The 23,178-nt window shown below is 44.0% G+C and overlaps 1 protein-coding gene across 2 annotated transcripts in view; it reads left to right on the top strand.

Moving 5' to 3' along the window:
• The window catches only part of EBF2 (EBF transcription factor 2), a 125,912-nt gene that overhangs the window by 53,332 nt on the left and 49,402 nt on the right, over positions 1 to 23,178 (top strand). The window lies entirely within an intron of this gene.

A 23,178-nucleotide genomic window follows, 5' to 3' on the forward strand; every position in this document is an offset into this window, starting at 1 on the left:
TTACCCAGGTTTGGAAACTGATCTCCTTTTAAAAACTCAGTGTTCAATTATTATTTTTAAAATGCTGGATTACAGCTATGAATTCTCTGGAGGTTAAACTGGAGCTTTATTATAAGGGGAACTACAAGTAAACATTATTAATTGTAAAAAAAAAAAAAATTGCTTAAATTAGGTTTTTTTCACACCTGCTTCTTTCTTAATTAGCTCGTAGTCCACATATTTCAGTCAGTTGAACTCTTTAGTATTTATTCAAGCATACTTGACATTAACATACTGTTTGATGTTTGATATCCTGAGTTTTTAATTTAACCACATGACAACAAATGGTACTTATGAAATATCAGTGAGCTGGAAAAATATCCTGTGTTGCAGTCGTGTGCTGGAGTGAGCTGAAAGCTGCTTCCTCTTGGAGGTTTAAGAAGAGCTTAAATGCACAGGGGAAATTCGTGCCTCATGCTGATACCCCTGGTTTTTATCCTCAGCGAGATTTCCAGGCTTCTGGGGGTGCAGAGCAACGAAGAGGGAAGCAGACTTGATCTGGGAGCAGGGAAGAACCACCAAAATACTTTCAAAATGATGTCATAACTCAGAGGTTTCTTACAAAATGGGAATTTGTTCTGACACACGAGTCAGCAGCAAAATATGTGGCATCTATTTGTCTGGGTTTATTCATGTTGTTACATTGATTTGGATTGTCCTTCCCCGCCTTCTGATAATTTACAGTGATATTTACAGTTATTTGCATCGGAATTTACCAGTTTGTGTCCCAGCAGTGCTGGGAGCTGGCCTGGCCCTGCTGGGGGCTGTTCACCACAGTCCCTGCCAGAGAGAGAACTCGCTTTTAAACCGGATTGTACAAACACAGAGCCCAGAAACCACAGCAGCCTGTGGAACAACTTCCTGAGGACTTCACAGCGGGGCAGTGGCAGCACCGGGATTAGAGCACATTCCCTAAATCCCCAGCTGTTACGGCAGCATTTTACCAGGAGGTTTTTTATTTATTTATTTTCTAAGTGGGCAAACGGAGGTATGGAGTGCCCAGCTGGACTTTTTTTGCTCTTGGGGACAAGCCCCAGTCCCTCAGCTGGTCCTTGGGTGCAGCGTTGGCTTGGGGCTGGCTCAGCCCCTCTGTCTCTGAGTGAATAATCTCACATTTGTAATTCCTGAGCTCGCGGCCAACGATGACGGTGCCGAGCATTGGCCAGCATTAAACTTGCAAAAATTATTGCCAAAATCTTGATACCTGCTGTGCTGGGCTTTGTGTGTCATCTCTGCAAGGTTACAGGGGCTGGCCGGGCCGGGGGTGAGGGTTTCAGGGAAGGGTGGGGGAGATGTGAGTAATTTGCTAAATCTGCTGCAGATCCTCTTGTGCAAGTCTTGTCCTCCTCAGGCTCTTTCCTCTCTGACAGCAAAGCTTTCTCATTTTGCTGAATGCTCCTTGCATTAAGCAGACCTTGGTGTTTTCAACAGACCTGTGCTGTTTTCTTAGTTTATTCTCTAAAATATTTCAGAGATCCCAAATGAAAAGTTTTGAAATACTAAAAATAAGAAATTTTGAGCTGATTTAGGATTAGAAGTTTTCATGATTTTGAGTCTAGAAACTGAATTCTGTCTTAAACTCAACCCCCTTATTTTAAAAGGTGAGAATAAAATATTTTTGTACTCTTAATGCCTTTGCTCCCTGTGAAAAATGTAACAAATTGTAAATCTCCTTTTGCTTTTTGCACTGTGACTGAAATTTGAGGCGTGATTCTGTATTTGTAAAAATACTGTTAATCACGATGATGACACTTTCAGGTTTTTTTCTAAGCCATGTGGTTAGAAGATTAAAAGTGCAAAATTTTTGAGGATAAATATGTATCACTTTTGTGATCCTAACTTTTGGGTCAGCCGGAATGACCAGAATTCCAGCAGGAATATCCTTCTAATGAGGAAAAAGCTGGTATAACACCCTAGCTTCAAGCTAATACTAGGGTTTTTTTTTAAAAAAGGTAGCTGGATAGCCGGTTGTTTTAGCAGACACGCGTTTACACATGATGCTGATCACCAGTAAATCTCCTTACCTTCAGTCACGTGGCTGTGTGAACACACCTGTGTTATCCCTGCCTGGCTGCTGCTCCAGTTTGATGGCAGAGACTGGCTCTTCCTGTGCCATTTAAGTGCTGGTAATCAATAAAAGGAGGCAATAAAAGAATATTTGTGCTTGCAGCCCATATCTCAATGCCTCACACCAGGAGATGCTGCTGGGGTGGGGCTGGGCTGGGCTCAGGCCATGCTGTGTGACAAATGAAGCGCGTAAAGAAATATTAAACACGGAGGTTAGAGAAAATCCCTCACGTTAGAGGAATGTTCTAAACTGAGGACAATATCTTCATAAAAATAAATGGGAGACAGATGCATGGATTGCAAGGGGCAGGATAAATGCAGTGGAGAGGAAGCTCGGGTTTAATGCTCACACTTGTTAGCAGGTCAAGGAACCAGGAGAGGGGATGAAGCTTTATTTAGAGTCACTGGAGCTCATTCATACACAACTGCTTTGCCTTTGCTGGGATCTTCGCTCTGTGTCTTAATTAACACGGGATAAGGATGCACTTAGCTGGAACTGTGACTTCTGAACAGAAGGCTGATGTCGGTGGAAGCCTTTCACTGACCTTGGCTGACTTGGTCAGGAGCGTGGTGTTGGGAGCTCTGCCAGAGTGCCTTTGACACACCAGTGTGGGTGAAAAACTCTGGGTTAGGGATTTAGAAATAGAATATTTGCTCTGATGAGTTTCCAGCCCAAACAGAGAGGAGAACAAGTATTGACCTTGAGGAAGAGGTGGCAGCACTGCAGGAGAGATGAACAGCAGAGCTCAAACCAGTCCTGGAGTGTTGCTGTGATTCATGAAACCCACACTGCACCTCACACCCTGTTTGACTGTCTGGTTCAGAGACACACGGAGAAAACAGCTTTTCCAAGGCTTACCCTTATCCCTGGCCTGCCAGGCTGTGTCACTCCCTGTCTGGAAGCAGAAACCTCACTTCATTCTCCTCATAATTACAACTTGTCTCTGGCAGGTGGACTTGGCCACACGACTGTTGCCTTTGGGCAGAGCCCGTGGAAGGGCTGTGAGAGGCAGTGTCAGCCCCCAGCACTGCCGGAAAATGTGGAAACAGGACCAGAACTGTGAAAAGCTGCGTTGCTTTTAAAATTTTCTATGATAACTTTGAATAGAGCAAATAAATAAATAAATAAAAGGCAATGTAGCAAAGTTTGCAATCCATCTGCGCCATGAAAGCTTCCAAAGAGGCAAAACTGCCTTTGAAAGGCTGAGCTTTAACACCAGTGCTGCTCCAGCCAGGGACTGGGAATGTGTTGGAGCACAGTGCACACTCTGGGCCTGAAATTTTTATCTGTGCCTGGGTGTATTTTGAACCTAAGAGTTGCTTGAGCTCTCTCTCTGTCATGGGGAGGTCAGTGAGAAGCTTAAGGGAGAGAGTGGGATTCTGCCAGCTGCAAAACCAGTAGCTCCCACCAAAGTGAAATACATGGAGGTGGCCCTCAGAATTAGGTTCTCTCCTATCTGAGAAAGAAGAACTATTTGAATAATGGTTGTTCACTGTCCCAAGTTCAGATCTACAGCGGTTAGGTTACAAGGAAAGGCCCAAATCTAAGAAGGGGTGAAGGTCTTGAAAGCTGCAGGTTGAAATTCTGAATTACACCAGAGGGGAAAGAACAGGAGGACCTAATTCTGCTATTACTCCTTAGGTGCAGGAGTGATTTTGGAGAGGGGATAAGGCACGGGTGCTGCAAATAGTGATGCCAGGAATATTTATTTAAGTTTAAAAGCCCTGAATAAAAGTGCTTATAGAGTGGTCAGCTCCCATAACAGTGGAAAAGACTTAGGGAGAGGTGGAGAGGTTTGTGAGGATGCTTTGAAGTGGGAGTCCAAGAAAATGTGTTGGGATTTCTGGAACAAGCTGACCAGGAGGAAGGAGGTGTTAAGGAGAAGCTGATCTAGAAGAAGACTTGATGATTGTGGAGGAAAGGCACCAAACCCAGCAGTCATGAAGGGGAGATCCAGCCCTTTCCATCTGCAGCTTAAGGGAAACATTTTCCCTGTAACCCTGGTTTGTTTAGGGCTACTTTTGCCTCGTTTCTGGTCCTTTCCCTGATCCTCTGTGGTCTGTTGGTGCCTGACACCTGCTCAGGGTGACAGCACTGGGACTCTGCTTCCCATTTATTAACATCACTTCCTTTATGCGTGAAAAGGGGAGAGACTTTCTGCAACCTCCCTAGAACAGTTCTGTGTAATTTAGAACCTGGAAAGTTCTTTTACTCTGGACAGTTTTAGTGAGGACTTCAGTTCTGCTGCAGCTCAGCTTTTGGGCTCCACCTGCATGAAACACACCCTTAAATGAGCCACTGAGAGGATGATTTTTCTTTAAAGACCACAGTCGTAAAGCCAGATTATTCCACATGTCCAGAGCCAGATCAACAGACCTGTGTAAACAAGACACCACAGACTCTCTACTTGATTTTTTTTTTTTTAATTTTCAACCATTAAAAAAAAAATATATATATAAAGAGGCTACTTCAGATTCTGCAGAAGTAATAATAAAACCAGACCTAATGGGTCACCATATGTGGAGAGGAGTTCTCTTGGGTCTTAGGATATACACTTAGAGAGTGAAGTAAAGAAAAGGAAAAAAGCAGTAATATTGGCAACTGTTGTTAGGTAGTATAAACAATAGCCAGCCATTGGCTTGGAGCAGAGGATCAAGTTCCAATAGCACTCAATAGGGAGCCTTCCTTAAAAAATTAGAAGAAGCTGGGTTGGAGCTGGTCCATGCTGGGAATGGCAGAAGAAGCAAAAACAAGAGTAAATGAATGGAAATTAAGCAGCAGGAAATGGGGATTTGGCACAAGGCTGGAATTTGAAACTGCAGAGAGGTGTCAGTGATAAAGGTTGGATAGAGTTTCTGGCCAAAAACAGAAAGAAAGAATGCAGATGTGTTCATTGAATAAAGTACAGATGTAGAAACAGGGAGAGGGGGGCTGATGGGGAGAGAGGAATAAAGAAAAGGGGAAAAAAAAGAGAAAACTGAGGAGAAATAATGCTGAAAGTAGGTGCATTCATGTTTAATGTTTTTTTGGAACAATTTTTCTCTGTGAGTCCATAGAGAACGACAGGTCTGGGCTCAGCTCGATCGTTGCATTCTGCAGGGAGCAGATTTTTGCATTTAACTTATTCTTGCCCCTTGTGTGTTTTGGCCCCACATTCCTTTGGATTGTGCACTGTTCCACATCGAGGTGTGAGGTGGGATTGGGGATCTGCTCATTTATCATCTGACAGAATCTCTTCAGGAAGAGGAGCTGATGTCATTGCTGGGACTACACGGTTTGCATTCTGGACCTCTCATGAAGAGCCTGGGATGTAAAGTCTTCTGTGCAGGTTTTTATTGGCGTTATTTTCTCAATTGTTTTTGTTCCTTCCTACCTCTCTACAGTGCAGTATTTATGCCTAACTCCAGGCATATGGCAGCACAATCAAAATTTATCATGTATTATTTAAATAAGCCCACATTGTAGCAATTGACAGTGGGTGTGTTCTTGCTAATTACAAAGCAGGCTGATTTGCTTAAACTGTTGTGAATATGAGCCCATTTTCCCCTGCAGTTGGGCAGGCTAATGACAGTTTTGTTTCCCTTTCTGCACTTCATCTGATGAGTGATGCTGTTGTGTTCTTTCCCAAAGACCTTTTATGGCCCCCACTGCAGTTGCTTCTGGTTTCTTGTGTGGAGATCTGCCTTCCCACTGCCCTGGTGATGAGGGGAAGTCCTGTCACTCCTGCTGAACACCCAGTAAACCCAAAGCTGGGAGCTTTGGAGGCACTCAGCCATTTGTCTCCTATTGATCTGAGCCCATAAAATAAGAAATAAGGTCTCAGCAACTTGCCAAATAATCCCATAGCCTGGAGCAGAGCTCAGGGTAGGATCTGGTCTTTCTAAACTTAGGCTGGGCTTCAGCTATTGAACCAATTCCTTCAGTGCTCTGCTCACAGAGCTGGAGGTCAGGGAATAACCAATCCAGGGATCAGGCAGTGTCCTCTTTGCAGTGGAGCTGCCTCACCCTGGAGATCCCACAAACATAATGACTTTTATTCCTCGTGCCTTGAACTCACAAGTTTAAATCTGTATAGATATAAAATCTGTTACAAATGTCGTGGTGTGTTTCTGAAGGGGCTGATTCCCTGCTGACCTCTGTCCCGTGTGCCATTTGCCGAGTGGCAAAGCTGGCATTTTCTGTCTGCTCCACAGTTAATGTTAATAAATGACCTGCAGGGCTGCGTGGGGCCAGAGCTCCCCGCAAACAACAGCCAAAATGAATTACAGCCTTTGAGCAATGTTGGACCAAATCATTCTGTGGTTTATGGATTCGTGGTCTTAGAACCTCATCTTGTAACTCAGTCTGTGCCGGGCCCTGTTGACTTTTTTAAGAGCCTGTCCAGGAAAATTGTTCCCCTACCCAAGGCAGCTGCAAAAAACCAGCTACTGATGTTTTAGGCCTTCCCACGTGTAAAGGTGGGTAAGCCCCTACAGAGGACTGGTTATTTGACTTTTAAATTCAGTGTAAAGTTCACAAAGAGGACTTCGTGTATTCTTGTGGCACAACACAGGTGAGGGAAAAATGATACAGGGAAGTTGAGTGAAGAACAAGACATGGAGAGGTTAAACAACTGCTTTGACAAAGGCGAAAGGGAGTTTAGCAGGGATTTAATAAGAAAACTATTTAATGGATTAAAATCTGTTCTCTCCCCCTAACCCTTCTACCAATGCAATTCATCGAAGTTGTATTGATTAATAAAAGGAAAGCTGTGAAGAGACATTAAAACTCCCTTTCCAGGGCTAAAGTGAACTTCTTCATGGCTTTATGATGAACTTTGGGCTGACTTTCTTCTGAAATGGTGCCTGGTGCTGGCTCAGGTCAGAGGCCAAGTTTGAGGTTAAAGGGCCCAGTGTGACTACTACAGTGGACACTGGAGCATTTGATGTGATGTGCCAATCCTTGCATGTCCTGGTTATCTGTGGTTTTGTGTCGCCACTGGACAATTTTCTAATTAAACCCCCTGGTATCTTGCTTGTGCTCAGTGAAACCAGCCCAACCTTCCTGGATTTTTTTGGATTGACCATTGAATATCTGTGGCTGGATTGTCCTAATGAAAACTGTGGCAGGTGCTGTCAGCCTCAAAGGCTTGGATCAGGGAAGAGAGGGCAAAATATGGACAACTGGATTGTCTCTGAGCTCTTTCCTAGACCTTTATGCTTTGTGATACCCATTTCTGCAAAATATTCCAATAAATATTGTTATCTGAGACTTCGTGAGAGCTTGGATCCCATGATCATGCCAATTAACGAGCCTGGTTTTAAAGAAAGGAAGACCTAAACCAACAATAATAAATAAAACCTTCCATATTATTTAAAAGAAATTAAATTTATCTATTAATAAACTCCTTGTAGGTTGTTTGCTATTTTACTTCTAACTTTTGCAGTTTAGGACTTGGCCACCTGACCCTGGATTTTTTTTTCATTAAGACAGAAAATAAACGGTATTTTGGCATCTAAGCATCATTTGATATTTAGCTCAAGTATAAAATGTCTCCACTCTAGAAAGTCTTTATTGTCTTTTGAGCTCTAGAAGGAATTTGTAGCTTTTTCACAGCTGTTGTTTTGCTCTTAACTATGAGTAGTGGTTGCACAACATTTCCTTTATGTTTCAGGGTATTGTCGAAAAAAATAAACCTGCAAAATGAAATGTGTTTTTAAGGGACACAAAATTTAAAGGAGTGTTATCCCAGGTTTTTAAGCAGCATCTGGCCACCTTCTTTATTCTATTTCTCCTTTCTGCTTCGTATCTCATCCCCTCTCCCCCCACCCTTCCCTTTATGGAATCTTTTAAGTGTAGATGCTACTTACATGCCTAAACAGCTGTAAAACTACCAGTGCAAACCCCCTGGAAATGCTGAACAGATGTGCAGGGGTGGGATACACATCTGGGCAGCACTGTCACCACATGGGAGCCTGGACCCTTCACCTTCTCCCCCCACTGGGAAGGCAGAGTGAAAAAGGGCTCTGCTCCAAACTTTAGCTCCTTTGCTGAAGCTTTTCGCTGGGTGGACTGGGAAGGGAATGTATCCTCATGGAATCCTGGAATGGTTTGGGTTGGAAGGGACCTCAAAGCCCATCCAGTGCCACCCCTGCCATGGGCAGGGACACCTCCCACTGTCCCAGGGTGTTCCAAGCCCTGTCCAACCCAGCCTTGGGCACTTCAGGATTCTGTGATAGGGTTTGATCCTGGTCCTGGATTAAAATTTGGACCAGATGAAAGTAATACAGGAGAAATCCTAGAGGATTATAAATGGCAAAACCCTGTGTGAACACAAGGCAGAGATGCCAGAAGATGTAAAATTAATGCTTAACTGCCCTCAAACCCTGAGACTGGGGTTGATGAGATGATCTTGAAGTATAGAAACATCATGGGAAAAAAGGCAAGAAAAAAGCTCAACAAAGCAAGACACAAAGAGGTGAGAAACAAGAGAGGTGTAGAGGGTTGATGTTTAGTGGCTGTCTGTCAAATGCTTTGAAAAACTGCATCTGAAGGCACATTCCCGCTGCCAAGGACATGTAACCACACTAATAATAACCTATAGATTATAGTATTTGGCACATGCCACCCCACAAGTGTTTTCCAGGAGAGCCACAGGCCCACTGAAGTGCAGCCAGCCCGAGGGTGGGGGCAGCAATCAGGCAGGCAAGAGATGTCGGGCAAAAATAATTCCTCAGGAGAGCACCAAACCCTTCCCAGCTCCACCAAAAATTCACCCTATGAATACCAAAGTTAATGCTGGGCAGACAGGAAGCTGCCTTTCCATCTCTTTCCATCCACACGGAATGTGGTGGGATTGTTGGGGGTGTCCTGTTCAGGACTTTGATGATCCTTCCAACTCAGGATATTTGATGATTCCATGGTTCCACCCAGCCTTTCCACCCCTGTGTGCTGTGTCCACACCCTGCACGGAGCACAGGAGAGCAGGTCAAAGGAAGGGGATGGAGAGTGAAGAGAAGCAGCAATTTACTGAAAGGAAAAATAAAAAGGGAAGGGGAATAATCTTTGAAGATAGAATAGGCTTGGAAAAATTCACCTTCTGATTCATGCTGGCAGGGAACTGGTGCGGGATGGGGCTGCTCTTGGACGTGGTTGGTGCTGCCAACTCTTCTGGGAATCCCCTCCTCAGTGCCCACGGCTCTGCTGTGTCTCTCTGCGCCCACTGTGATGAGGCTGGGTTACGTTCCCCATCTAAAAGCCCTGCTCCACTGAATTCCTGACTCATTCCCTTTCCACAGACGGTATCCCACACCAAAGATGAGTCAGATTCCTCTTCCTCATCACCCACCTTACAGTAAAAAACCCCTTTGCTGCCAAGCAGTGGTTTGTCAAAATCAGTCTGTTAATTTGTCAGGGAATACCGGATGGGATCTACATCAGTGACTGAAAGGTTTTATCATCCACCGGAATCAGAAATGTTTCCACAGCTCAGATCTTGCTCTGTTATCCAGGACATGTGCAACTCTGACTGACAAAATTGATCTCAGTTTTAAAACTCCAGATCTTTGCAATGTGTTTAAAAATGATCCTATTGTTGTCGGTCTGAGCTGTCTTTGAATGTGACGGGATTCCCATTTAACCCCAAATCAGGCACTGGTTTGGTGGGTACCCAGTTTCTGGGAACATCCCACTTTCCTGATTTAAATCTATCTGTGAGATTGTTGCCCACAGGATAAATGGGACACGGAGGGACTCACCTCTAATTAAGGTTCCGGGCAGTTTTGTTTTATTTTATTAACAATGAAGGGAGGTCAAAACTGCCAACCCCTGCTCTAAGGTACATGTAAAATTCTCCAAATCCTATACTTTTTGTAAGATGGGAGACTGACAAGATGATGACTGGAGAAGGAAGATGGTGCATTTCCACACTCAAAAATAGGACCAGATTTGTAAATAAGGTTGAGAGGACTTCCTGACCTGCGGGGGTGGTTAATGGGGCTGTTTTTGTGTCGAAACTATGTGAAAATTGCAGCTGTGAATAAGGATGTGTCTGAGCCACAAGGTTTGGATTCATTTCCAGATTCACAGGCATGGGCGTTGGGATGTGAGATTGCAGTCTGAGCTGCTCCTTGGGTTGCATCCAGTTTAGATCCTTGTGTTTTTCTTTTTGAGCTTGTTTTGTTCCCTCCAATTCGCAGCCTGAGCTGGTGGAAGTTTGCAGCCCTTGAATTCCCAGTGTGTTGTCAGGGGGGGCAGAATTGTGCTGGAGTGAAGGAATTGTGGATGTCCTTCCGAGGAGGGCTCGGGGTCCAGCAGAAACGTGAAGATCTCACGTGCCTGATGAAATATTTGTAGATTGGATGTTAAAGCAGCAATGCTTGACTGGGCATGGGGCTTGCATTAAAACTGGAATAATTGCTCTGTGCCTTGTCTCTGCGTGATCCTTGCACATTTCCCAAATTTTGGATTGCAGTGTGCAAATTGCAATTCCTGCTGCAGGGAAGCTCTGAGGCTGAAGTTCTGTGCAAACCATTACTGCCCCAAACAGATCCCTGGAAATGAGCCTGCCTGCAGCAGGAAAGTGGGATTCGGTTCTTCCCCCAAACTGCAGCTCCATCTCATCCCCCTGATTTCAGCAGTTTGGCCAAATGTTTAATTACTGCAATTACAAAAGGGCATCGTGCTGCATGTCAATCATCCTGCATGGCAAATGTTTGCACATAACCAAGATTGAGAAGAAAACAAATACACAGGATGTGCATATGTTCTAATTTCAATGTGAAATACTAATCTTGGAGCCTGTTAATGTGCAGCAAGATTGGAGCAACACTTACAGAGAATCCCTCTGAACTGGCTGAGAGCTCCGAGCTGGGATGGGCATCCTTTTGTTAGGAACGTTAAATATGAGTTCCACGAGTTTTTTGAAGAAAAAGCTCCTTTCTCCAAGTATTTTGACACTTCTGTGAGTGCATCTCTAAATTTTGCATCAATGTGATTTAATTCACCAGAGTAGTAGCTGGAAAAAATATTTATTTCTTCCCTCTTGGAATTCTACTGAGTAAATATCCATAGGATCCTACATGCTAAATTATGATAGAACCATATGGTTTATTCCCAACTGAATATAGGACTTCTGAAATGGAAGATGGTGGCAGAAATTTTTTTTCAGTACAACCATCATTGTCTATTTACATCAGTTTCACAAGTATATATTAGGGAAATGAAGCTGTTAAAATATTCTATTTTCTGGGTTTTTTTTGAAGGGCCACTGTGGGATGGTGGGAGTCCATTTTGATTTTAAGAGAGATGTTTCTGACAGTCGAGCTTGTGAGCAAATACGGAAGAAAAATCTAGAAATGTGACTTTTTTTATTTTTTTGGCTGATATTTGTTTCTCTGTCGTATCTAATTTTTTTAATCAAGAGACTTTTTTCTGTGCAACTGCTGAAAAATCATCTCTGGATGGTGACACAGTTGCACTCCCACTCCGGTGGCTTTTTCCTCTATAAAAACCCGATGATGTCATTAGGGCTTCCTTCCTAATTTTCATTTCTTTCAGGTATTTATTTGGTTCTTTTTAGCTAAAACTCACCAAGATCCATCTGTATCTTTAAAATCCTGCACAAGGTTAAGGTATGAGGCATCTCAGTGTGTTTTAAGCCAGGCAGATTTTTTAGCAGGCGTGTAGCTAAACTGATTTTTTTTTTTCTTTCTCCTTGATTTCTTTTGACTCTTGGGGGGGCAGGGGAATAAGCAGAGAGGAAGGTGAAAAAAAATAACATTAACACAAAGGAGCACTTCTTATTAAGAGTAGGTGGGTAAAGGCATTGGAAAAATAATACCTCAAGATGCATTGAAACATTTTAGGGAATTAGGGAATTCTGATCTCCTGCAAAAGAAAAAAAAGGAGGGGGGGGGGGAGAAAATTAATATTAAAGACAAGCTGTGAGTTTCCATCTGGCCTTGCCGCTTTCGACTAACGCTTCCATGACGGAATTCATCTGTCCATCAACTGTCAAAAATTCTCCTGTCAGTAAATCCCTGGGTAGTCTCTCTCCAGCCCACCCCACTCAAAAATATTCCAAGCCACAGAGTCCTCCGAATTCCGAATGGCCCCCCTGGCCCCCCTCCCTTCCCAGCTCTGCTCGCGCTGCTCCCAAAGTTGCAGGGCCCGGTTATTTTTTTTATGATTATTTATTTATTTATTTACTTCCATCCTCCTCCTTTGGAAGCGGGGTTCTGGGGGGAGAGGGCTGGGGAGAGAAGGGGGGAGCCCTCAATCATCTGGAGGTTAAATTCCCACCAAGATCCTCCTCAGCCTCCCTCTCGCAGGCTGACAGCAGACAGCCCACATCTGTTTTAAAGCACTGAGTGGTTGTGAAGTGTGAACTCCCCACTGTTTAATGTAACTACATGACTATTTAATGTACACAGTGGTAGAGCAGCCCCGAATGCCAAACTGTTGTGACATGCCTGAAGGACATATATAAACATAATATACAGTGGTTTATTGTGACAAAGTGCATCTACACCACAACCAGAGAGGGATGGCTTTGCTCCTGAGTGGAGTCAAATGGGAGCAGAATACGATTTACCACGGGGCTTTTGGGGTTTTTTTTTCATTGCAGGCGTAAGACAAATACACATGAAACTTATGTTCCTTAAAATTGCACGGAGTCTATTGAAATTCTCCAAATGAAATTTTTTTTTTTTTAGCCAAGGATTCATCCAAATTTGCGTGTTCTATGCTATTATTGATGGTGGGAATAGGAGGCAAGGAAGCATGTAGGGAATTTAGGCAGCTCCTGTAAGGCTCCATCACTTTACATGGCCCAAAAATCCCATTTCATAGTCATGATTAAAGGGGTTACACCCTCCAAAATTTGTGGCTACTCATTAAGATTACTTAACTGGAGTATTGGGGTTTTTTTATCATTATATTCTATTTTTCTGACTGAAAACTCAACTGCCTTTGAAACAGCTGCCTGTTCTAGGGTGGGAAGAGAAGTGGGAGAAACATAAAATCTTTAAAACTACATTTTCTTTCAGTGTTTTCCCTTCAAAAAAGTGTTGGTTACTTGTGGCTTCTGACACCTCATTAATCAAGTGATCAGAATTCAGTATTTTACAGCAGCAAGCCCAATTAACCTTTGCTAGCTACATAGCAGCCAAAAATAATTTCTAATTGTCAAAAGGGGAAAAAAACCCCACCCTAAAGACTGAACCTCTGAAGCATTTAAAGATTTTAAAAAGTGAGACTTCTCTTTTATTTTGCAAGCATTTAATCACAGGAAAATTCTAAACTCGGTGTGCGTGGGTTTCTTTTTTGAACTTCTGAAAATAATGAAGAAACTTGGAGCAGGGAAAGTTCAAAGGTTTGACTCTGCCCGCTGCAGAGGGCCAGCCTGGAAGGTCCCTAAATCCCTTCGGATGAGGGCTCAGGCTCCCCTTCCCGGTCACTCGAGATGCTCTTTGCTAAAAACCTTCCCTTTTCACAGCGAGGATGTTGGTGGGAGACAAAAGATGACGGGGAAGTCTCAGCCCAGCCCGTTTTATTTCGGTGAAAATTTCATTTTAGCCTGTCCAACGCTCTCTGCGGTGCTGCTCCCTCTTGCAATGAGTTTCTCATCCTGCAGGATTCCCGTCTGGAGCATCAGTGGCACATCTTCGTGGCACTCAGGGAGGGAATTCTGCCAGCTGGGAAGCTCTGAGTGCAGCTCCCGACCTGAGGGTTTCCTGTTCGACCCAAATTCACCACTTACTTTTCACTCCTGCACTCCTTAAAATCAATCAGGGTTTAGTTATGGGCGGTATTTAGTGTTTGCGGGGAAATGGCTGTTTGAGAGGCAAGCAGAGCTGCGCCTTCTTTTGGGCAGCTTTAGATTTCGAGTGGAGATTATCTTAAAATGTCTTTTAAATATTAATTGAGGGGAAGGATACTACGATAACAAGTTCTTTGTAAAGGGGAAAAGTTATCCAAATTATTTTGTTGTTATTATTTCTCAAGAGTGAGGCTAAAGAGTTTGTCAAAATGCCATTATGGATCTTCAAATATACCCAATTAACCAGTTTTGAGGGAAGGGCCCCCAGTATGCAACACAGCCATCTCCTGCTTTCTTATTTCTTTCTCCTTATTTCTCTATTATTTTTATCCTCTTATATTATTATTTAGTTCTCTATTTTTTTAATCATTTAAGCCATCGAGAGATCTGATTCAAAGTCATGCTGAGGTTCGAATCCTGTATAAGCTTATTAATAGGAGTACTATTGCAAGCTTTTAGTTAATGTTCTGATGAAATTTACAGTCAAAATAGAGCTCAGCTTGTAAATATTGTCATTTATTCCTGACCTTAGTATGATTTTTTTTTTTTTTAAGAGTGGTAACTTACATTTTTTTAATACATTCATTACAACTCAAAATCTGATTCAGGCATTTGAATCAAATTTTCAAACGTGTGGACCAACCTTTAAGAAGTATTTCCCATTCTAGGTATTTTTCCTGTGAGTTAAATTTCACCAACCACGCTTTTAATTACAAGCAGGGCATCTCCACCCTCACTTTGGCCACAGAGCGCATCACGGGCTTGAGCACAAAGTGCATCCCCAAATTGGACACAAAGTGCATCCCCAAATCGGACACAAAGTGCATCCCCACATCGGACACAAAGTGCATCCCCAAATCGGACACAAAGGTCATCCCCAAATTGGACACAAAGTGCATCCCCAAATCGGACACAAAGTGCATCCCCAAATCGGACACAAAGTGCATCCCCAAACTGGACACAAAGTGCATCCCCAAATTGGACACAAAGTGCATCCCCACATCGGACACAAAGTGCATCCCCAAATCGGACACAAAGTGCATCCCCAAATCGGACACAAAGTGCATCCCCACATCGGACACAAAGTGCATCCCCAAATTGGACACAAAGTGCATCCCCAAATCGGACACAAAGTGCATCCCCAAATCGGACACAAAGTGCATCCCCAAATTGGACACAAAGTGCATCCCCAAATCGGACACAACGTGCATCCCCAAATCGGACACAAAGTGCATCCCCAAATCGGACACAACGTGCATCCCCAAATTGTGTCTCGGGGAGGACCTGTGAGGCTGGGGCTGGCTTTCTTTTATTGTGTTTTATTTATTTCCCCCCGCTCCTCTCCAGGTTCCCCCTTCTGCCCCTGCCAGGGTTGCTCAATCCCTTGCAAGCAGAGGAGGTCGCAAACACTGGTGCATATGCAGGAGCCAAACAAATCGCCTTTCTGCCGGGTTGGGTGACATGTGTCACCCCCTGTCACGGCGGAACAAGGGAGGCAAAGTGCCCAGACAAAGGCGGGGGTGGGCTGGCCCCGCCCTGGCAGAGCCTGACCCACACGCGGGGCTTTGTGCGGCAGCTGCCGCCGCTCATTGTTCCCCGAGCCGCTCCCCGCCACCCCTGACAACAGCCACTGCCGCTGGCATCCCACCCCGACATCTGTTCAGCTTTATTGATGCTCTCCTGGAGGAATTCCCAGTGTAAACAGGGAATTCTCCACGGGAACCCCGTGTTGTAAAAGGGATGAGCTGCATAATGCAAAGATTTAACCACTATTTAAAGGTGTGACACTTGATTGAGAGTGACTTGATTTTTTTTTTTTTTTCCTCTCTCTCCCCTCTCCCCGGCCACCTTTAACTGGATTCGGCACAAAATGGATTGACTTTTTTTTTTTTTTTTTAATTTTTTTAAAAAACTTCTTAATTTTGGGTAGGATTTCTCCTCTTCCTTTCTCCCCCTCCTCCCTTCTTTTGTTTCATTGTCAGGATGAATGAAAACTCGGAAAGGGAGAACACCAAAAATGGAAAACAAAACAAAAACATTGCAAAGGTGGGAGAGAAAAACCTGGTTTGTGTGGAGAGGAGTCTGGTTACTCCTCTAAAAGCTGTCCAAACCCACCTACTCCTAGGACTGACAACAAATGGCTTGGAGATCTTTGTGTCTCTCTGCTGAGAATTCCTTCTGAGGGGGCTGGAAACTGGGACAGAACGTTCAACATCCACAGTAATAGGAAGGAAAATCAGGTACTGAGCCATAAAACCTCTTAATTCCTGCCCTTTCTCCCGGTATTTTTAAAAGGGAATCCTGTGTTCTTCCAATGTGCCTTGGTTTTCCCTGCGAGCAGCAGCAGCTCTGCTCCTGTGGAAAATATTCCACCGGATTTTGGCACCCAAAGACCTGATCCAAAATCCATAACAGCTGATGAGGATCAGCCCATTGATTGGAATTGGCTCTGGGGCAGGACATGGGATGCTGAGGTGGCCAGAACAGCACGAGGGGCTGGGAATTGCTGTGTGTTCTCCTCATCCAGGGAGCACCACGAGGACACCAGAGCTGGCGCTCTGCACTGCCTGGTTTGTTTAAATAAATATGTGAAAATAAACGGGGACGCTTGAAATGCAAACAGGAGGTTCTCTGCTAATCAGATCAAGCAAAAATGTACCGAAAAAAATCATGCTACAAAAGTCCTGCAGAATTTTAACAGGATATAAACTGATATTATTCTGTTGGATTTGCTCTATAAACCGTCGTGTCTCAGGCTGGAATTCCAGCTGGGGTTCCCCAAGCCCAAACACATGGTTATTTAAATTAACTCTGGATCTGGCCTATAAATCCTCATTCTTTGTTCAATTCTGGCTGTATTTTATTGTTTTAATTTGTGTGTTAGGTATAAATATTTCTGCTATTGGATGACACACAGGTAGAAGAACAACCCCCAAACAGTGAAGTGCAATAAGAGACACCAAACCTACACTAAAAATTACACAGGAGGAAATAAAATGTTATAAATGCTTAAGGAACAGGAAGAAGGGCTACATTAAAGGCAAATCTCTGAAGTCTGAAAATGTTATACTTAAAATCAATTCAAGGTTAGACTGTGTTAGGCACAGAGAATACTCTGTAGTTATTTTGGTTCTTCCTGGGATATAATCTTCCAGGCTGGAGTTTTTATTAGGTTTATAGCATCACTGGGATGAATAAAGTAATCTCAAACTCGTAGCAGAAATGCATAGTCTGCACTGGTTTGGATTAATAAAAATTTCTGAGGTGGTTGTTACGAGGAAAGGTCTTATTGAAACGATAACGTGAACTTTTATTGGATTGTCTATAGGATTTCACAGTCTGTTGTGTTTTTATTCCATAATTCCACTGGATTGCTTAAAAAATATTGCAAATCTACTGATAGCATCTCATTTTAAAATTAAAATTAAATTTAAATTGGAAGGATTTTAGAGGAATTTCTTTTACAAATCTCTGGCTAAGTTATATTAGTGCCTTCTGAAATTCTTTCCAACGGGGGGGGGGTAAATGTCTGAGCTTGTTTAAAAGGAAAAAATCCAGAAACATCCTTGTAGTGGTTTTGATTCAAAATATCCATTATTTACTTATTTTTCTTCTGTGAGATAAGAATTAGGAGAAAAGCAAAGCAGGCACAAACCTTAAACAGTTGCAGTACAATGAAAGAGCTTTATTACTAACAGAATTAAAAGTAAAGAGAAAACAACAAAACAAAATTAAAGTAAATTCCCCCCCCCCCCCCCTTTCCAGCACTTCTCTCCTTTTATCCAGCTCACACAAGGGATAACAGAACATGGGATGTTAGTCAGTGTTGCAGTTCTTGAAAAGTCTTTTCTCTTATGCTCAAGGAAGAAAAGGTTTTCCTTCAGTTGCACGTGGTTCCCAAACTGCTACCAACAGCACACCCGCCCGGAAACAAACAGTCTGCTGTGTGTAGAACATCTCTCCCATGAAGAATTTCACAGTTCTTTCATACTACAAAACATGGGCCATCACATGGGGTTATTCATCTTTTTAAGGATAAGTTATTTTGGCCTGCACACAGAGGCTTTTCTTCGCCACAAGTCTCTAACAGCCTCTCACTACTTCTATATAGCCTGACATAGGCACTCTTCACAAACTTCATAGGCACACGAGGATACTCCATCCCCCCATGTTCTTCAAATGGATTAAAGAGACAAACAGTTTGTGGTATTACGGTTTCTTACCACGGCATGCAAGAAGGTTTCTTTTAAGCTGCGCGCCAGAATCGCGGCACCGCCCTCTTCTCTCCTGTCGCCATTTCCAGCTCCGTCCCACGTGACTCACTTCTCTTTCTCTGACTCTGAAACCGCCATGTTGAAGGGTGTTCTTGTTCGGGCTTGACGGTGGGGAAAGCCTCGCTCCCTCTGTGCTGCTGGCTGCACGGTGTCCTCTTCAGTTCAGCACGAAGTGTGCTGGCTGCAGACAGGAGGCTCGGCCGGCTCCCGCTGGCTCCGCCGGCTCCGCATGGAGAGGAGAGGGACCCGCCTGTTCCCAGAAGCCACGCTGGATGGGTTTAGCTGTGAGCAGTCCATGGCTGGTTTGAGCTGCCTGCGGCTCTGGGACAGTCCCCCCCAGCGACCCAGGGTCCGTGCCGTGGTGCTGAGAAAGGGGGAAAGGGGCAGTGGCCCCGGCCCGGCCCAGCGGGGCCGGGAGGCTCGGAGCCCCCCCCCCCACCTTCCAGCAGGCCAGCTCCGACCAAAAGGGGAAGTCCCGCCTTTCTGTGCGGTTTAAATATGTAAATTGTGAGAAGCGTAATTGGTCTTAAAGACTGTCCATCAACTCAGGGTCAACCCAACACATTCCACCCCTCGCTTCTCAAAATTTACATATCCAAAAGTTACTTAAAATAGCAAAACCAGAGCTAAAAGAAAACAAATTCCATAAACCTCCACCCCTAGAATTTTTACTACTACTACAAAGCAAATTTCTTCTATTATTCTACTTAATGTTATAACTTTCTACTTGCTCTGCTTATTATTTTCTCCTAATTAATCTTCATCTCACAGCGCTCATTAATTGCCCGCATTCTCCACCATTGATGTAGCGGGTTGAGTTCGAAACCAGGCAGAAACACCAATTAAATGTAGTGGTTTTGATTCAAAATATCCATTATTTACTTATTTTTCTTCTGTGAGATAAGAATTAGGAGAAAAGCAAAGCAGGCACAAACCTTAAACAGTTGCAGTACAATGAAAGAGCTTTATTACTAACAGAATTAAAAGTAAAGAGAAAACAACAAAACAAAATTAAAGTAAATTCCCCCCCCCCCCCCTTTCCAGCACTTCTCTCCTTTTATCCAGCTCACACAAGGGATAACAGAACATGGGATGTTAGTCAGTGTTGCAGTTCTTGAAAAGTCTTTTCTCTTATGCTCAAGGAAGAAAAGGTTTTCCTTCAGTTGCACGTGGTTCCCAAACTGCTACCAACAGCACACCCGCCCGGAAACAAACAGTCTGCTGTGTGTAGAACATCTCTCCCATGAAGAATTTCACAGTTCTTTCATACTACAAAACATGGGCCATCACATGGGGTTATTCATCTTTTTAAGGATAAGTTATTTTGGCCTGCACACAGAGGCTTTTCTTCGCCACAAGTCTCTAACAGCCTCTCACTACTTCTATATAGCCTGACATAGGCACTCTTCACAAACTTCATAGGCACACGAGGATACTCCATCCCCCCATGTTCTTCAAATGGATTAAAGAGACAAACAGTTTGTGGTATTACGGTTTCTTACCACGGCATGCAAGAAGGTTTCTTTTAAGCTGCGCGCCAGAATCGCGGCACCGCCCTCTTCTCTCCTGTCGCCATTTCCAGCTCCGTCCCACGTGACTCACTTCTCTTTCTCTGACTCTGAAACCGCCATGTTGAAGGGTGTTCTTGTTCGGGCTTGACGGTGGGGAAAGCCTCGCTCCCTCTGTGCTGCTGGCTGCACGGTGTCCTCTTCAGTTCAGCACGAAGTGTGCTGGCTGCAGACAGGAGGCTCGGCCGGCTCCCGCTGGCTCCGCCGGCTCCGCATGGAGAGGAGAGGGACCCGCCTGTTCCCAGAAGCCACGCTGGATGGGTTTAGCTGTGAGCAGTCCATGGCTGGTTTGAGCTGCCTGCGGCTCTGGGACAGTCCCCCCCAGCGACCCAGGGTCCGTGCCGTGGTGCTGAGAAAGGGGGAAAGGGGCAGTGGCCCCGGCCCGGCCCAGCGGGGCCGGGAGGCTCGGAGCCCCCCCCCCCACCTTCCAGCAGGCCAGCTCCGACCAAAAGGGGAAGTCCCGCCTTTCTGTGCGGTTTAAATATGTAAATTGTGAGAAGCGTAATTGGTCTTAAAGACTGTCCATCAACTCAGGGTCAACCCAACACAATCCTCCCTCCCTCAAAACCAAGTGGCCAATTGAACATCTTTTTGTGGAGCTGATAGGAAACGCGGGCTGCAAAAGATGATCTTTAAGGTCCTTCCAACCCAAACCAGTCTGGGATTCTGTGAAATGCGGGGTCTGAGTGACCAGAGGGATCCTCCAGGGCCAGCACAAGTCCTTAGCAAGGACAGGCAGGGCTCCCAAAAAAGTCAAAGCAGGATCAGGTCCTGGAGATTATCTTGAGACTAAAACCAGGATTGTAGAGAAAGGAACAGGAGGCTCCTAATGAAGTTACAGCGAGGTGGGGTTGAAGTTATTTGTAGGAGTGTCTCTAATTAGAATGCCTCATTTTCCCCCTCACTTCTGCTTTCCCCTTGCTCCTGGTAGTGGAAAATCAGGAATACAAACACCAGGGGCGTTGATGGATGGCCAAAGTCGTGGCCAAATCCCACTTTGAGCTTCCTGTACAGCTCAAACTCAAACACAAAGAGAAGTTGCTACTGGAATTCTCCCCAGCAGTCAATCAAGACCACATTTACAATGGAAAATTCAGCTTCCCCTCAGAACAAACCTCTTAAAGATTTAAGGATGTAAACAATTCCCTTGTAAGATTTGTTTGGAGCATGAAGTGATCACGGTTTCATTAGAGCATGCCTATTACTGGTGTCCTGAAATTCAGCTTTTCTCCCCTACTAGGTGTAAATATTTGGGGAAAATAGATATTTTCCAAAAAAAATAGCAAACATTCTGTGTATTTGTCTTAGCGTGAGAAGAGTGACAAGACTTATGTGTTTATACACTTAATAAATGTGTGTATAGTACCTATACGTGTACGAATGCGTATTTGCACAAATCTATTTGCATCCAGGTCAAATAACAGCTGTTATTATTAAGTTCAGCTTTTATCAATTTGTTGGTAGATTCAGGCACTATTTAAAACCAAAAACCCTCCAAACCAGAAATCCACATCTGAGCTTTTTCCTAATCAGTTCCCTCATTTTGCTAATATTCTAACGACTGTCAATTTACTTCAGTGGTGCCATTTGCAGAATTTTCCAATTAGCAGGAAACCTGTTCCACCTTCTCCCATAATTACAGGGGACTCGCTTCAGATCAGCTGTGGCCAGACAGCATCTGATGCACTTGCCAAAATCTGTGCACAGTGGTTTTTTTTTTTTTTGTGTGTGTGTGTGTAATTTTTTTTAACCTTTGCATGAGCTGGCACAGACTTTACATCTCTGTTGTAGGCAGGGAGCTCCCTCAGTAGTGGCATGTGTCAAAATATCCCAATAATTCCTGATAAACACACCACAGTGAGAACACAAATACCAGCCCAGCCATGCTTTGATGGGGCATGATGGATGCTCAGTGCCTTGCACTGACACAGATAACTGTGTACAGCTGTGAAAATCAGGTAAATATTCAGTCTCTGTTGTGTTCCACTCACACCAGATGATTTTATTCAAGAAACATCTATTTGGTCACTTTTTATCACCTCTATCTGCCGGTGTCTGTGTCACACAATGTCCTGACACTCTCTGATGTTACCCCAGCTGATCAAAAAGCAATCAACCCCTTTTTTTTCAGAGCTGCTTAACCAGCTGATATCACAGCCCTAACAATGGAGCAGCAATAACTATTATTGTTACATGAAAAGAAAATATATTTAATAATAAGCTCATTGATTTTTAACAGCATCTCTGTGTTGCCTAATTGATGGGAAGTTGTATGTTTGTGTAGCCAACGGGGGTTATGAATTAAATATGGTCGTCATTCCTTGAGGGATGCATGTCAATGCAAGAAGGATGGAGGATCTACATCTCCCCCAAGCTAAACAATCCCCTTGTAAAAGACATAGGGAAGCCCAGAATGGGAGGAAGGAGGGGGAAAGGGAATAAAAAGCATCCATCACTGTTTATTAAGTGCTGCTACTTGAAGGTAAAAGGGGTATTGAACTGTTTTCAAATTGGAAGGAATGTAGCTAGACAAAACATTGATGGTGATATTAGGCTGGTGACAAATTTTATTCATTTGTCCACATTTATTACAGCAGCAGTTTGGAATGATTTATGCCTCTCGCCCCTCTAAGCCTCTCTGCATATGCACACACACCGAAATTCAGTGTCTTTGAGTAAGAGAGGAAAACTCTTTTGGTGACAGGCACAAAAATATGGGGTAAAAACATCTGGAAATGTTGGATTTTGAATTTAAGACACTGAAGAGGCTGGTGAGCAGTCCTTGGTGAAAAATAGGCTCATTGGAAGATGCCTCAAAGTGGGCATTGATAGAGAATCTCTGGGCACTTGTGCAGACCTGGGCCGGACTGTGCTTAGCTCAGAGGGACATGGGCAATGTTGAGGGATGCCAAGGACTGCAGTTGTTTATTTTTTGGAGATTTTAAAGATGCAGAGGTCTCTGGAAGCCCAACCTTCCCAGGTCTTGAGCCTGAGCTGTAAATTAAAGGGAAGCTCTGAGCTCATTGCACTCCTGATGAGCAGTGGCAAGCAGAGCATGGTTCAGTGCTTGTATGAGCCACCTCCAGGGTCTCACTCACATCTGTACAGTCTGTCCTAGGACCTAAGAGCCCCCAAAATGCCCTCCCATGCATTTATTGGTGTGCTTTATTCTGCAGACCGGCACATTTCTCCTCTGATGTGGCAATTCTTGGTCTGTAGTGAACACAACGGTTGTTACCTGTCACTTTTCAAGTTCCTTTTGCCCAAATTTTATCTCATTCTTCCCCCATTTTAGGATCATTTTGTGTCTGCTCAGCAGTTCAACTTGGCCAAAGAAGGCAAGGTTGCTGGGTATCAGTGGGCAGCAACTATTTGACCACGAAATGCACATGGAAGGGTCATAACAGCACAAACTTTGCTGTCCCCAGG

This window comes from Corvus moneduloides, chromosome 27 (genome assembly GCF_009650955.1).
Source record: "Corvus moneduloides isolate bCorMon1 chromosome 27, bCorMon1.pri, whole genome shotgun sequence".
Taxonomy (NCBI): Eukaryota; Metazoa; Chordata; class Aves; order Passeriformes; family Corvidae; genus Corvus; species Corvus moneduloides.